We start from the raw sequence: 16435 nt of genomic DNA, 5'->3' as shown, positions 1-16435 counted from the left end.
TGGGGTGATGTGTCAGGTCCATTTATGGGGTGATACATGAGGTACATTTATGGGGTGATGTGAGAGGTCCATTTATAGGGTGATACGTGAGGTACATTTATGGGGTGATACGTGAGGTACATTAATAGGGTGATGTGTGAGGTCCATTTATGGGGTGATACGTGAGGTCCATTTATGGGGTGATGAGTGAGGTCCATTTATGGGGTGATGTGTGAGGTCCATTTATGGGGTGATGTGTGAGGTCCATTTATGGGGTGAGGTCCATTTATGGGGTGATGTGTGAGGTGCACTTATGGGGTGATACGTGAGGTCCATTTATGGGGTGATGTGTGAGGTGCACTTATGGGGTGATGTGTCAGGTCCATTTATGGGGTGATACATGAGGTACATTTATGGGGTGATGGTGAGGTCCATTTATGGGGTGATACGTGAGGTCCATTTATGGGGTGATGTGTGAGGTCCATTTATGGGGTGATGAGTGAGGTCCATTTATGGGGTGATGTGTGAGGTCCATTTATGAGGTGATACGTGAGGTCCATTTATGGGGTGATACGTGAGGTACATTTATGGGGTGATGTGTGAGGTCCATTTATGGGGTGATGTGTGAGGTGCACTTATGGGGTGATACGTGAGGTACATTTATAGGGTGATACGTGAGGTCCATTTATGGGGTGATGAGTGAGGTCCATTTATGGGGTGATGTGTGAGGTACATTTATAGGGTGATGTATGAGGTCCATTTATGGGGTGATACGTGAGGTCCATTTATGGGGTGATGAGTGAGGTACATTTATGGGGTGATACGTGAGGTCCATTTATGGGGTGATGAGTGAGGTACATTTATGGGGTGATACGTGAGGTCCATTTATGGGGTGATGTGTGAGGTACATTTATAGGGTGATGTATGAGGTCCATTTATGGGGTGATGTGTGAGGTCCATTTATGGGGTGATGAGTGAGGTCCATTTATGGGGTGATGTGTGAGGTCCATTTATGAGGTGATACGTGAGGTCCATTTATGGGGTGATGTGTGAGGTCCATTTATGGGGTGATGTGTGAGGTACATTTATGGGGTGATGTGTGAGGTACATTTATGGGGTGATGTGTGAGGTGCACTTATGGGGTGATACGTGAGGTCCATTTATGGGGTGATGTGTGAGGTCCATTTATGGGGTGATACCTGAGGTACATTTATGGGGTGATGTTTGAGGTCCATTTATGGGGTGATGAGTGAGGTCCATTTATGGGGTGATGTGTGAGGTCCATTTATGGGGTGATGTGTGAGGTGCACTTATGGGGTGATGTGTCAGGTCCAATTATGGGGTGATACATGAGGTACATTTATGGGGTGATGTGAGAGGTCCATTTATAGGGTGATACGTGAGGTACATTTATGGGGTGATACGTGAGGTACATTTATGGGGTGATGTGTGAGGTCCATTTATGGGGTGATACGTGAGGTCCATTTATGGGGTGATGAGTGAGGTCCATTTATGGGGTGATGTGTGAGGTCCATTTATGGGGTGATGTGTGAGGTCCATTTATGGGGTGATGTGTGAGGTCCATTTATGGGGTGATGTGTGAGGTGCACTTATGGGGTGATACGTGAGGTCCATTTATGGGGTGATGTGTGAGGTGCACTTATGGGGTGATGTGTCAGGTCCATTTATGGGGTGATACATGAGGTACATTTATGGGGTGATGGTGAGGTCCATTTATGGGGTGATACGTGAGGTCCATTTATGGGGTGTTGTGTGAGGTCCATTTATGGGGTGATGAGTGAGGTCCATTTATGGGGTGATGTGTGAGGTCAATTTATGAGGTGATACGTGAGGTCCATTTATGGGGTGATACGTGAGGTACATTTATGGGGTGATACGTGAGGTACATTTATAGGGTGATACGTGAGGTCCATTTATGGGGTGATGAGTGAGGTCCATTTATGGGGTGATGTGTGAGGTACATTTATGGGGTGATACGTGAGGTCCATTTATGGGGTGATGAGTGAGGTACATTTATGGGGTGATACGTGAGGTCCATTTATGGGGTGATGTGTGAGGTCCATTTATGGGGTGATACGTGATGTCCATTTATGGGGTGATGTGTGAGGTCCATTTATAGGGTGATGTGTGAGGTCCATTTATGGGGTGATACCTGAGGTACATTTATGGGATGATGTGTGAGGTCCATTTATAGGGTGATGTGTGAGGTCCATTTATGGGGTGATACGTGAGGTACATTTATGGGATGATGTGTGAGGTCCATTTATAGGGTGATGTGTGAGGTCCATTTATGGGGTGATGTGTGAGGTCCATTTATAGGGTGATGTGTGAGGTCCATTTATGGGGTGATACCTGAGGTACATTTATGGGGTGATGTTTGAGGTCCATTTATGGGGTGATGAGTGAGGTCCATTTATGGGGTGATGTTTGAGGTCCATTTATGGGGTGATGAGTGAGGTCCATTTATGGGGTGATGTGTGAGGTCCATTTATGGGGTGATGTGTGAGGTGCACTTATGGGGTGATGTGTGAGGTCCATTTATGGGGTGATGTGTGAGGTGCACTTATGGGGTGATACGTGAGGTCCATTTATGGGGTGATGTGTGAGGTGCACTTATGGGGTGATGTGTCAGGTCCATTTATGGGGTGATACATGAGGTACATTTATGGGGTGATGGTGAGGTCCATTTATGGGGTGATACGTGAGGTCCATTTATGGGGTGATGTGTGAGGTCCATTTATGGGGTGATGAGTGAGGTCCATTTATGGGGTGATGTGTGAGGTCCATTTATGAGGTGATACGTGAGGTCCATTTATGGGGTGATACGTGAGGTACATTTATGGGGTGATGTGTGAGGTGCACTTATGGGGTGATGTGTCAGGTCCATTTATGGGGTGATACATGAGGTACATTTATGGGGTGATGGTGAGGTCCATTTATGGGGTGATGAGTGAGGTCCATTTATGGGGTGATGTGTGAGGTCCATTTATGAGGTGATACGTGAGGTCCATTTATGGGGTGATACGTGAGGTACATTTATGGGGTGATGTGTGAGGTGCACTTATGGGGTGATGTGTCAGGTCCATTTATGGGGTGATACATGAGGTACATTTATGGGGTGATGTGAGAGGTGCACTTATGGGGTGATATGTGAGGTACATTTATAGGGTGATACGTGAGGTCCATTTATGGGGTGATGAGTGAGGTCCATTTATGGGGTGATGTGTGAGGTACATTTATAGGGTGATGTGTGAGGTCCATTTATGGGGTGATACCTGAGGTACATTTATGGGATGATGTGTGAGGTCCATTTATAGGGTGATGTGTGAGGTCCATTTATGGGGTGATGTGTGAGGTCCATTTATGAGGTGATACGTGAGGTCCATTTATGGGGTGATACGTGAGGTACATTTATGGGGTGATGTGTGAGGTGCACTTATGGGGTGATGTGTCAGGTCCATTTATGGGGTGATACATGAGGTACATTTATGGGGTGATGTGTGAGGTCCATTTATGGGGTGATGAGTGAGGTCCATTTATGGGGTGATGTGTGAGGTCCATTTATGAGGTGATACGTGAGGTCCATTTATGGGGTGATACGTGAGGTACATTTATGGGGTGATGTGTGAGGTGCACTTATGGGGTGATGTGTCAGGTCCATTTATGGGGTGATACATGAGGTACATTTATGGGGTGATGTGAGAGGTCCATTTATAGGGTGATACGTGAGGTACATTTATGGGGTGATACGTGAGGTACATTTATGGGGTGATGTGTGAGGTCCATTTATGGGGTGATACGTGAGGTCCATTTATGGGGTGATGAGTGAGGTCCATTTATGGGGTGATGTGTGAGGTCCATTTATGGGGTGATGTGTGAGGTCCATTTATGGGGTGATGTGTGAGGTCCATTTATGGGGTGATGTGTGAGGTGCACTTATGGGGTGATACGTGAGGTCCATTTATGGGGTGATGTGTGAGGTGCACTTATGGGGTGATGTGTCAGGTCCATTTATGGGGTGATACATGAGGTACATTTATGGGGTGATGGTGAGGTCCATTTATGGGGTGATACGTGAGGTCCATTTATGGGGTGATGTGTGAGGTCCATTTATGGGGTGATGAGTGAGGTCCATTTATGGGGTGATGTGTGAGGTCCATTTATGAGGTGATACGTGAGGTCCATTTATGGGGTGATACGTGAGGTACATTTATGGGGTGATGTGTGAGGTCCATTTATGGGGTGATGTGTGAGGTGCACTTATGGGGTGATATGTGAGGTACATTTATAGGGTGATACGTGAGGTCCATTTATGGGGTGATGAGTGAGGTCCATTTATGGGGTGATGTGTGAGGTACATTTATAGGGTGATGTATGAGGTCCATTTATGGGGTGATACGTGAGGTCCATTTATGGGGTGATGAGTGAGGTACATTTATGGGGTGATACGTGAGGTCCATTTATGGGGTGATGAGTGAGGTACATTTATGGGGTGATACGTGAGGTCCATTTATGGGGTGATGTGTGAGGTACATTTATAGGGTGATGTATGAGGTCCATTTATGGGGTGATGTGTGAGGTCCATTTATGGGGTGATGAGTGAGGTCCATTTATGGGGTGATGTGTGAGGTCCATTTATGAGGTGATACGTGAGGTCCATTTATGGGGTGATGTGTGAGGTCCATTTATGGGGTGATGTGTGAGGTACATTTATGGGGTGATGTGTGAGGTACATTTATGGGGTGATGTGTGAGGTGCACTTATGGGGTGATACGTGAGGTCCATTTATGGGGTGATGTGTGAGGTCCATTTATGGGGTGATACCTGAGGTACATTTATGGGGTGATGTTTGAGGTCCATTTATGGGGTGATGAGTGAGGTCCATTTATGGGGTGATGTGTGAGGTCCATTTATGGGGTGATGTGTGAGGTGCACTTATGGGGTGATGTGTCAGGTCCATTTATGGGGTGATACATGAGGTACATTTATGGGATGATGTGAGAGGTCCATTTATAGGGTGATACGTGAGGTACATTTATGGGGTGATACGTGAGGTCCATTTATGGGGTGATGAGTGAGGTCCATTTATGGGGTGATGTGTGAGGTCCATTTATGGGGTGATGTGTGAGGTCCATTTATGGGGTGATGTGTGAGGTCCATTTATGGGGTGATGTGTGAGGTGCACTTATGGGGTGATACGTGAGGTCCATTTATGGGGTGATGTGTGAGGTGCACTTATGGGGTGATGTGTCAGGTCCATTTATGGGGTGATACATGAGGTACATTTATGGGGTGATGGTGAGGTCCATTTATGGGGTGATACGTGAGGTCCATTTATGGGGTGATGTGTGAGGTCCATTTATGGGGTGATGAGTGAGGTCCATTTATGGGGTGATGTGTGAGGTCCATTTATGAGGTGATACGCGAGGTCCATTTATGGGGTGATACGTGAGGTACATTTATGGGGTGATGTGTGAGGTCCATTTATGGGGTGATGTGTGAGGTGCACTTATGGGGTGATACGTGAGGTACATTTATAGGGTGATACGTGAGGTCCATTTATGGGGTGATGAGTGAGGTCCATTTATGGGGTGATACGTGAGGTCCATTTATGGGGTGATGAGTGAGGTACATTTATGGGGTGATACGTGAGGTCCATTTATGGGGTGATGAGTGAGGTACATTTATGGGGTGATACGTGAGGTCCATTTATGGGGTGATGTGTGAGGTACATTTATAGGGTGATGTATGAGGTCCATTTATGGGGTGATGTGTGAGGTCCATTTATGGGGTGATGAGTGAGGTCCATTTATGGGGTGATGTGTGAGGTCCATTTATGAGGTGATACGTGAGGTCCATTTATGGGGTGATGTGTGAGGTCCATTTATGGGGTGATGTGTGAGGTACATTTATGGGGTGATGTGTGAGGTACATTTATGGGGTGATGTGTGAGGTGCACTTATGGAGTGATACGTGAGGTCCATTTATGGGGTGATGTGTGAGGTCCATTTATGGGGTGATACCTGAGGTACATTTATGGGGTGATTTTTGAGGTCCATTTATGGGGTGATGAGTGAGGTCCATTTATGGGGTGATGTGTGAGGTCCATTTATGGGGTGATGTGTGAGGTGCACTTATGGGGTGATGTGTCAGGTCCATTTATGGGGTGATACATGAGGTACATTTATGGGGTGATGTGAGAGGTCCATTTATAGGGTGATACGTGAGGTACATTTATGGGGTGATACGTGAGGAACATTTATGGGGTGATGTGTGAGGTCCATTTATGGGGTGATACGTGAGGTCCATTTATGGGGTGATGAGTGAGGTCCATTTATGGGGTGATGTGTGAGGTCCATTTATGGGGTGATGTGTGAGGTCCATTTATGGGGTGATGTGTGAGGTCCATTTATGGGGTGATGTGTGAGGTGCACTTATGGGGTGATACGTGAGGTCCATTTATGGGGTGATGTGCGAGGTGCACTTATGGGGTGATGTGTCAGGTCCATTTATGGGGTGATACATGAGGTACATTTATGGGGTGATGGTGAGGTCCATTTATGGGGTGATACGTGAGGTCCATTTATGGGGTGATGTGTGAGGTCCATTTATGGGGTGATGAGTGAGGTCCATTTATGGGGTGATGTGTGAGGTCAATTTATGAGGTGATACGTGAGGTCCATTTATGGGGTGATACGTGAGGTCCATTTATGGGGTGATACGTGCGGTACATTTATGGGGTGATACGTGAGGTACATTCATGGGGTGATACGTGAGGTCCATTTATGGGGTGATACGTGAGGTACATTTATGGGGTGATACGTGAGGTCCATTTATGGGGTGATGAGTGAGGTCCATTTATGGGGTGATGTGTGAGGTACATTTATGGGGTGATACGTGAGGTCCATTTATGGGGTGATGAGTGAGGTACATTTATGGGGTGATACGTGAGGTCCATTTATGGGGTGATGAGTGAGGTACATTTATGGGGTGATACGTGAGGTCCATTTATGGGGTGATGTGTGAGGTACATTTATAGGGTGATGTATGAGGTCCATTTATGGGGTGATGTGTGAGGTCCATTTATGGGGTGATGAGTGAGGTCCATTTATGGGGTGATGTGTGAGGTCCATTTATGAGGTGATACGTGAGGTCCATTTATGGGGTGATGTGTGAGGTCCATTTATGGGGTGATGTGTGAGGTACATTTATGGGGTGATGTGTGAGGTACATTTATGGGGTGATGTGTGAGGTGCACTTATGGGGTGATACGTGAGGTCCATTTATGGGGTGATGTGTGAGGTCCATTTATAGGGTGATGTGTGAGGTCCATTTATGGGGTGATACGTGAGGTACATTTATGGGGTGATGTTTGAGGTCCATTTATGGGGTGATGAGTGAGGTCCATTTATGGGATTATGTGTGAGGTCCATTTATGGGGTGATGCGTGCGATACATTTATGGGGTGATGTGTCAGGTCCATTTATGGGGTGATACATGAGGTACATTTATGGGGTGATGTGTCAGGTCCATTTATGGGGTGATACATGAGGTACATTTATGGGGTGATGTGTGAGGTCCATTTATGGGGTGATACATGAGGTACATTTATGGGGTGAAGTGTGAGGTCCATTTATAGCGTGATGTGTGAGGTACATTTATGGGGTGATGAGTGAGGTCCATTTATAGGGTGATGTGTGAGGTCCATTTATGGGGTGATACGTGAGGTACATTTATGGGGTGATGTGTGAGGTCCATTTATAGCGTGATGTGTGAGGTACATTTATGGGGTGATGAGTGAGGTCCATTTATAGGGTGATGTGTGAGGTCCATTTATGGGGTGATACGTGAGGTACATTTATGGGGTGATGTGTGAGGTACATTTATGGGGTGATGTGTGAGGTACATTTATGGGGTGATACGTGAGGTACATTTATGGGGTGATACGTGAGGTACATTTATGGGGTGATACGTGAGGTACATTTATAGCGTGATGTGTGAGGTACATTTATGGGGTGATACGTGAGGTCCATTTATGGGGTGATGTGTGAGGTGCACTTATGGGGTGATACGTGAGGTCCATTTATGGGGTGATGTGCGAGGTGCACTTATGGGGTGATGTGTCAGGTCCATTTATGGGGTGATACATGAGGTACATTTATGGGGTGATGGTGAGGTCCATTTATGGGGTGATACGTGAGGTCCATTTATGGGGTGATGTGTGAGGTCCATTTATGGGGTGATGAGTGAGGTCCATTTATGGGGTGATGTGTGAGGTCAATTTATGAGGTGATACGTGAGGTCCATTTATGGGGTGATACGTGAGGTCCATTTATGGGGTGATACGTGCGGTACATTTATGGGGTGATACGTGAGGTACATTCATGGGGTGATACGTGAGGTCCATTTATGGGGTGATACGTGAGGTACATTTATGGGGTGATACGTGAGGTCCATTTATGGGGTGATGAGTGAGGTCCATTTATGGGGTGATGTGTGAGGTACATTTATGGGGTGATACGTGAGGTCCATTTATGGGGTGATGAGTGAGGTACATTTATGGGGTGATACGTGAGGTCCATTTATGGGGTGATGAGTGAGGTACATTTATGGGGTGATACGTGAGGTCCATTTATGGGGTGATGTGTGAGGTACATTTATAGGGTGATGTATGAGGTCCATTTATGGGGTGATGTGTGAGGTCCATTTATGGGGTGATGAGTGAGGTCCATTTATGGGGTGATGTGTGAGGTCCATTTATGAGGTGATACGTGAGGTCCATTTATGGGGTGATGTGTGAGGTCCATTTATGGGGTGATGTGTGAGGTACATTTATGGGGTGATGTGTGAGGTACATTTATGGGGTGATGTGTGAGGTGCACTTATGGGGTGATACGTGAGGTCCATTTATGGGGTGATGTGTGAGGTCCATTTATAGGGTGATGTGTGAGGTCCATTTATGGGGTGATGTTTGAGGTCCATTTATGGGGTGATGAGTGAGGTCCATTTATGGGATTATGTGTGAGGTCCATTTATGGGGTGATGCGTGCGATACATTTATGGGGTGATGTGTCAGGTCCATTTATGGGGTGATACATGAGGTACATTTATGGGGTGATGTGTCAGGTCCATTTATGGGGTGATACATGAGGTACATTTATGGGGTGATGTGTGAGGTCCATTTATAGCGTGATGTGTGAGGTACATTTATGGGGTGATGAGTGAGGTCCATTTATAGGGTGATGTGTGAGGTCCATTTATGGGGTGATACGTGAGGTACATTTATGGGGTGATGTGTGAGGTACATTTATGGGGTGATGTGTGAGGTACATTTATGGGGTGATACGTGAGGTACATTTATGGGGTGATACGTGAGGTACATTTATGGGGTGATACGTGAGGTACATTTATAGCGTGATGTGTGAGGTACATTTATGGGGTGATACGTGAGGTACATTTATGGGGTGATGTGTGAGGTCCATTTATGGGGTGATGTGTGAGGTGCACTTATGGGGTGATACGTGAGGTCCATTTATGAAGTGATGTGTGAGGTACATTTATGGGGTGATACGTGAGGTACATTTATGGGGTGATACGTCAGGTACATTTATGGGGTGATGTGTGAGGTGCACTTATGGGGTGATACGTGAGGTCCATTTATGGTGTGATGTGTGAGGTGCATTTATGGGGTGATGAGTGAGGTCCATTTATGGTGTGATGTGTGAGGTACATTTATGGGGTGATGAGTGAGGTCCATTTATGGGGTGATGTGTGAGGTCCATTTATGGGGTGATACATGAGGTACATTTATGGGGTGATGTGTGAGGTGCACTTATGGGGTGATACGTGAGGTCCATTTATGGGGTGATGTGTGAGGTGCACTTATGGGGTGATGTGTCAGGTGCATTTATGGGGTGATGTGTGAGGTACATTTATGGGGTGATGAGTGAGGTCCATTTATGGGGTGATACGTGAGGTCCATTTATGGGGTGATGTGTCAGGTCCATTTATGGGGTGATACATGAGGTACATTTATGGGGTGATGTGTCAGGTCCATTTATGGGGTGATGTGTGAGGTACATTTATGGGGTGATGAGTGAGGTCCATTTATGGGGTGATACATGAGGTACATTTATGGGGTGATGCGTGCGGTACATTTATGGGGTGATACGTGAGGTAGATTTATGGGGTGATACGTCAGGTCCATTCATGGGGTGATCTGATGTGTGAGGTCCATTTATGGGGTGATGTTTGAGGTCCATTTATGGGGTGATACATGAGCTACATTTATGGGGTGATACGTGAGGTCCATTTATGGGGTGATGTGTGAGGTCCATTTATAGGGTGATGTGTGAGGTACATTTATGGGGTGATACGTGAGGTACATTTATGGGGTGATGTTTGAGGTCCATTTATGGGGTGATGAGTGAGGTCTATTTATGGGGTGATGTGTGAGGTCCATTTATGGGGTGATGTGTGAGGTGCACTTATGGGGTGATGTGTCAGGTCCATTTATGGGGTGATACGTGAGGTCCATTTAAAGGGTGATGTGTGCGGTCCATTTATGGGGTGATACATGAGGTCCATTTATGGGGTGATACATGAGGTACATTTATGGGGTGATGGTGAGGTCCATTTATGGGGTGATATGTGAGGTACATTCATGGGGTGATATGTGAGGTCCATTTATGGGGTGATGTGTGAGGTACATTTATGGGGTGATGAGTGAGGTCCTTTTATGGGGTGATACGTGCGGTACATTTATGGGGTGATACGTGAGGTACATTCATGGGGTGATACATGAGGTACATTTATGAGGTGATACGTGAGGTACATTTATGGGGTGATACGTGAGGTACATTTATGGGGTGATCTGATGTGTGAGGTCCATTTATGGGGTGATACATGAGGTACATTTATGGGGTGATGCGTGCGGTACATTTATGGGGTGATACGTGAGGTCCATTTATGGGGTGATGTGTGAGGTCCATTTATGGGGTGATGTGTGAGGTCCATTTATAGGGTGATGTGTGAGGTACATTTATGGGGTGATACGTGAGGTACATTTATGGGGTGATGTTTGAGGTCCATTTATGGGGTGATGAGTGAGGTCCATTTATGGGGTGATGTGTGAGGTCCATTTATGGGGTGATGTGTGAGGTGCACTTATGGGGTGATGTGTCAGGTCCATTTATGGGGTGATACATGAGGTCCATTTATGGGGTGATACATGAGGTACATTTATGGGGTGATGGTGAGGTCCATTTATGGGGTGATATGTGAGGTCCATTTATGGGGTGATGTGTGAGGTACATTTATGGGGTGATGAGTGAGGTCCATTTATGGGGTGATACGTGCGGTACATTTATGGGGTGATACGTGAGGTACATTCATGGGGTGATACATGAGGTACATTTATGGGGTGATACGTGAGGTACATTTATGGGGTGATACGTGAGGTACATTTATAGGGTGATGTGTGAGGTACATTTATGGGGTGATGAGTGAGGTCCATTTATGGGGTGATGTGTGAGGTACATTTATAGGGTGATGTGTGAGGTACATTTATGGGGTGATGAGTGAGGTCCATTTATGGGGTGATACGTGCGGTACATTTATGGGGTGATACGTGAGGTACATTCATGGGGTGATACATGAGGTACATTTATAGGGTGATGTGTGAGGTCCATTTATAGGGTGATGTGTGAGGTCCATTTATAGGGTGATGTGTGAGGTCCATTTATGGGGTGATGTGTGAGGTGCATTTATGGGGTGATGTGTGCGGTACATTTATGGGGTGATACATGAGGTGCATTTATGGGGTGATGTGTGCGGTACATTTATGGGGTGATACATGAGGTACATTTATGGGGTGATGTGTGCGGTACATTTATGGGGTGATGAGTGAGGTACATTTATGGGGTGATGTGTGCCGTCCATTTATGGGGTGATACATGAGGTCCATTTATGGGGTGATACATGAGGTACATTTATGGGGTGATGGTGAGGTCCATTTATGGGGTGATATGTGAGGTACATTCATGGGGTGATACGTGAGGTCCATTTATGGGGTGATACGTGAGGTCCATTTATGGGGTGATACGTGAGGTCCATTTATGGGGTGATACGTGCGGTACATTTATAGGGGTGATACCTGAGGTCCATTTATGGGGTGATGAGTGAGGTCGATTTATGGGGTGATACATGAGGTACATTTATGGGATGATACGTGAGGTACATTCATGGGGTGATACATGAGGTACATTTATGGGGTGATACGTGCGGTACATTTATGGGGTGATACCTGAGGTCCATTTATGGGGTGATGAGTGAGGTCCATTTATGGGGTGATACATGAAGTACATTTATGGGGTGATTGATGAGTGAGGTCCATTTATGGGGTGATCTGATGTGTGAGGTCCATTTATGGGGTGATACATGAGGTCCATTTATGGGGTGATGAGTGAGGTCCATTTATGGGGTGATACATGAGGTACATTTATGGGGTGATACATGAGGTACATTTATGGGGTGATACATGAGGTACATAGATGGGTGATACGTGCGGACCGGTACATTTATGGTGTGATATGTGAGGTCCATTTATGGGGTGATGTGTGAGGTCCATTTATGGGGTGATGAGTGAGTTACATTTATGGGGTGATACATGAGGTCCATTTATGGGGTGATGAGTGAGTTACATTTATGGGGTGATACATGAGGTCCATTTATGGGGTGATGAGTGAGGTCCATTTATGGGGTGATACGTGAGGTCCATTTATGGGGTGATGTGTCAGGTCCATTTATGGGGTGATACATGAGGTACATTTATGGGGTGATGCGTGCGGTACATTTATGGGGTGATGAGTGAGGTAGATTTATGGGGTGATACGTCAGGTCCATTCATGGGGTGATCTGATGTGTGAGGTACATTTATGGGGTGATGTTTGAGGTCCATTTATGGGGTGATACATGAGGTACATTTATGGGGTGATGTGTCTGGTCCATTTATGGGGTGATACGTGAGGTCCATTTATGGGGTGATACGTGAGGTCCATTTATGGGGTGATGTGTGAGGTCCATTTATGGGGTGATGTGTGAGGTGCACTTATGGGGTGATGTGTCAGGTCCATTTATGAGGTGATACATGAGGTCCATTTATGGGGTGATGTGTGAGGTCCATTTATGGGGTGATGTGTGAGGTGCACTTATGGGGTGATGTGTCAGTTCCATTTATGGGGTGATACATGAGGTACATTTATGGGGTGATGTGTGCGGTACATTTATGGGGTGATGAGTGAGGTCCATTTATGGGGTGATACGTGCGGTACATTTATGGGGTGATACATGAGGTACATTTATGGGGTGATGTGTGCGGTACATTTATGGGGTGATGAGTGAGGTACATTTATGGGGTGATACATGAGGTACATTTATGGGGTGATGTGTGCGGTACATTTATGGGGTGATACGTGAGGTACATTTATGGGATGATGTGTGAGGTACATTTATGGGGTGATACGTGAGGTCCATTTATGGGGTGATACGTGCGGTACATTTATGGGGTGATACGTGAGGTCCATTTATGGGGTGATACATGAGATACATTTATGGGGTGATACGTGCGGTACATTTATGGGGTGATACGTGAGGTACATTCATGGGGTGATACATGAGGTACATTTATGGGGTGATACGTGAGGTACATTTAAGGGGTGATACGTGAGGTCCATTTATGGGGTGATACGTGCGGTACATTTATGGGGTGATACCTGAGGTCCATTTATGGGGTGATACATGAGGTACATTTATGGGGTGATGAGTGAGGTACATTTATGGGGTGATTGATGAGTGAGGTCCATTTATGGGGTGATCTGATGTGTGAGGTCCATTTATGGGGTGATACATGAGGTACATTTATGGGGTGATACATGAGGTACATTTATGGGGTGATGAGTGAGGTACATTTATGGGGTGATGTGTGAGGTCCATTTATGGGGTGATACGTGCGGTACATTTATGGGGTGATACGTGAGGTACATTCATGGGGTGATACATGAGGTACATTTATGGGGTGATACGTGAGGTACATTTATGGGGTGATACGTGAGGTCCATTTATGGGGTGATGAGTGAGGTCCATTTATGGGGTGATACATGAGGTACATTTATGGGGTGATTGATGAGTGAGGTCCATTTATGGGGTGATACGTGAGGTCCATTTATGGGGTGATGTGTGAGGTACATTTATGAGGTGATACATGAGGTCCATTTATGGGGTGATACATGAAGTACATTTATGGGGTGATGAGTGAGGTCCATTTATGGGGTGATACATGAAGTACATTTATGGGGTGATGTGTGAGGTCCATTTATGGGGTGATCTGATGTGTGAGGTCCATTTATGGGGTGATACATGAGGTCCATTTATGGGGTGATACATGAAGTACATTTATGGGGTGATGAGTGAGGTCCATTTATGGGGTGATACATGAGGTACATTTATGGGGTGATACGTGAGGTACATTTATGGGGTGATACATGAGGTACATTTATGGGGTGATACATGAGGTACATTTATGGGGTGATGAGTAAGGTACATTTATGGGGTGATACGTGCGGTACATTTATGGGGTGATACATGAGGTACATTTATGGGGTGATGAGTAAGGTACATTTATGGGGTGATACGTGAGGTACATTCATGGGGTGATACGTGAGGTACATTTATGGGGTGATACGTGAGGTACATTTATGGGGTGATATGTGAGGTCTATTTATGGGGTGATACATGAGGTACATTTATGGGGTGATACATGAGGTACATTTATGGGGTGATACGTGAGGTACATTTATGGGGTGATGAGTAAGGTACATTTATGGGGTGATACGTGCGGTACATTTATGGGGTGATACATGAGGTACATTTATGGGGTGATGAGTAAGGTACATTTATGGGGTGATACGTGAGGTACATTCATGGGGTGATACGTGAGGTCCATTTATGGGGTGATACGTGAGGTACATTTATGGGGTGATATGTGAGGTACATTTATGGGGTGATATGTGAGGTCTATTTATGGGGTGATACATGAGGTACATTTATGGGGTGATACATGAGGTACATTTATGGGGTGATACGTGAGGTACATTCATGGGGTGATACGTGAGGTACATTTATGGGGTGATATGTGAGGTCTATTTATGGGGTGATACATGAGGTACATTTATGGGGTGATACATGAGGTACATTTATGGGGTGATACGTGAGGTACATTTATGGGGTGATGAGTAAGGTACATTTATGGGGTGATGTGTGAGGTCCATTTATGGGGTGATACATGAGGTACATTTAATAATAAATAATAATAATAATTTTATTTATATAGCGCCAACATATTCCGCAGCGCTTTACAAATTATAGAGGGGACTTGTACAGACAATAGACATTACATCATAACAGAAATACAGTTCAAAACAGATACCAGGAGGAATGAGGGCCCTGCTGCTCGCAAGCTTACAGACTATGAGGAAAAGGGGAGACACGAGAGGTGGATGGTAACAATTGCTTTAGTTATTCGGACCGGCCATAGTGTAAGGCTCAGGTGTTCATGTAAAGCTGCATGAACCAGTTACCTGCCTAAGTATGTAGCAGTACAGACACAGAGGGCTAATACTGCATAAAGTGTATGAGAACATGATGCGAGGAACCTTTTTTTTTTATTTTTTTTTTTTATTATAAATAGGCCACACAGGGATCGTTAGGTTAATGCATTTATGGGGTGATCTGATGTGTGAGGTCCATTTATGGGGTGATCTGATGTGTGAGGTCCATTTATGGGGTGATGAGTGAGGTACATTTATGGGGTGATACATGAGGTACATTTATGGGGTGATGTAATCCTGTGCTATGTGTTGTGACACTACTACTCCCAGCAGGTTCTGTCACAAGGCCGGGAATGCAGTCACAGCACCACTTCCTGCAGACTCTAGTGATGTGACGTTCATGAACGAGCCGACTCAAAGAGCCGGCTCTTCACTGTGAACGATATGAGCCGGCACCCATCAGTGAGCCGCTTGTTATCTAGTGGCTCTCTGCTCTGCTCCCTTCCCTCAGCCTGGTGGTGGAGGAGGAGGTGAGGAGCCAGGAGAGACTGTGCTGGAGGGGGAGAGAGGAAAGCTGCTGCTGACAGTCCTGTAGGAGAGGAGTCGGCAGCAGCTCAGTGTTATCTCATTCACCGGCCAATACAGAAGCAGGATGTAAATGAAGGCAGAACATGTGACCACAGAGCAGCCAGTCACAGCTCAAGTTTCACTTGTCCTCATGCACTGTCTTCTTACATCTTTGGCTACTTTCACACACTGCAATCCATCACAATGCGTCATTTTGCAGAAAAAACGCATCCTGCAAAAGTGTTTGCAGGATGCGTTTTTTC

This window comes from Ranitomeya imitator, chromosome 4, assembly GCF_032444005.1.
Source record: "Ranitomeya imitator isolate aRanImi1 chromosome 4, aRanImi1.pri, whole genome shotgun sequence".
Lineage (NCBI taxonomy): Eukaryota > Metazoa > Chordata > Amphibia > Anura > Dendrobatidae > Ranitomeya > Ranitomeya imitator.
This window is presented reverse-complemented; position numbering follows the sequence as displayed.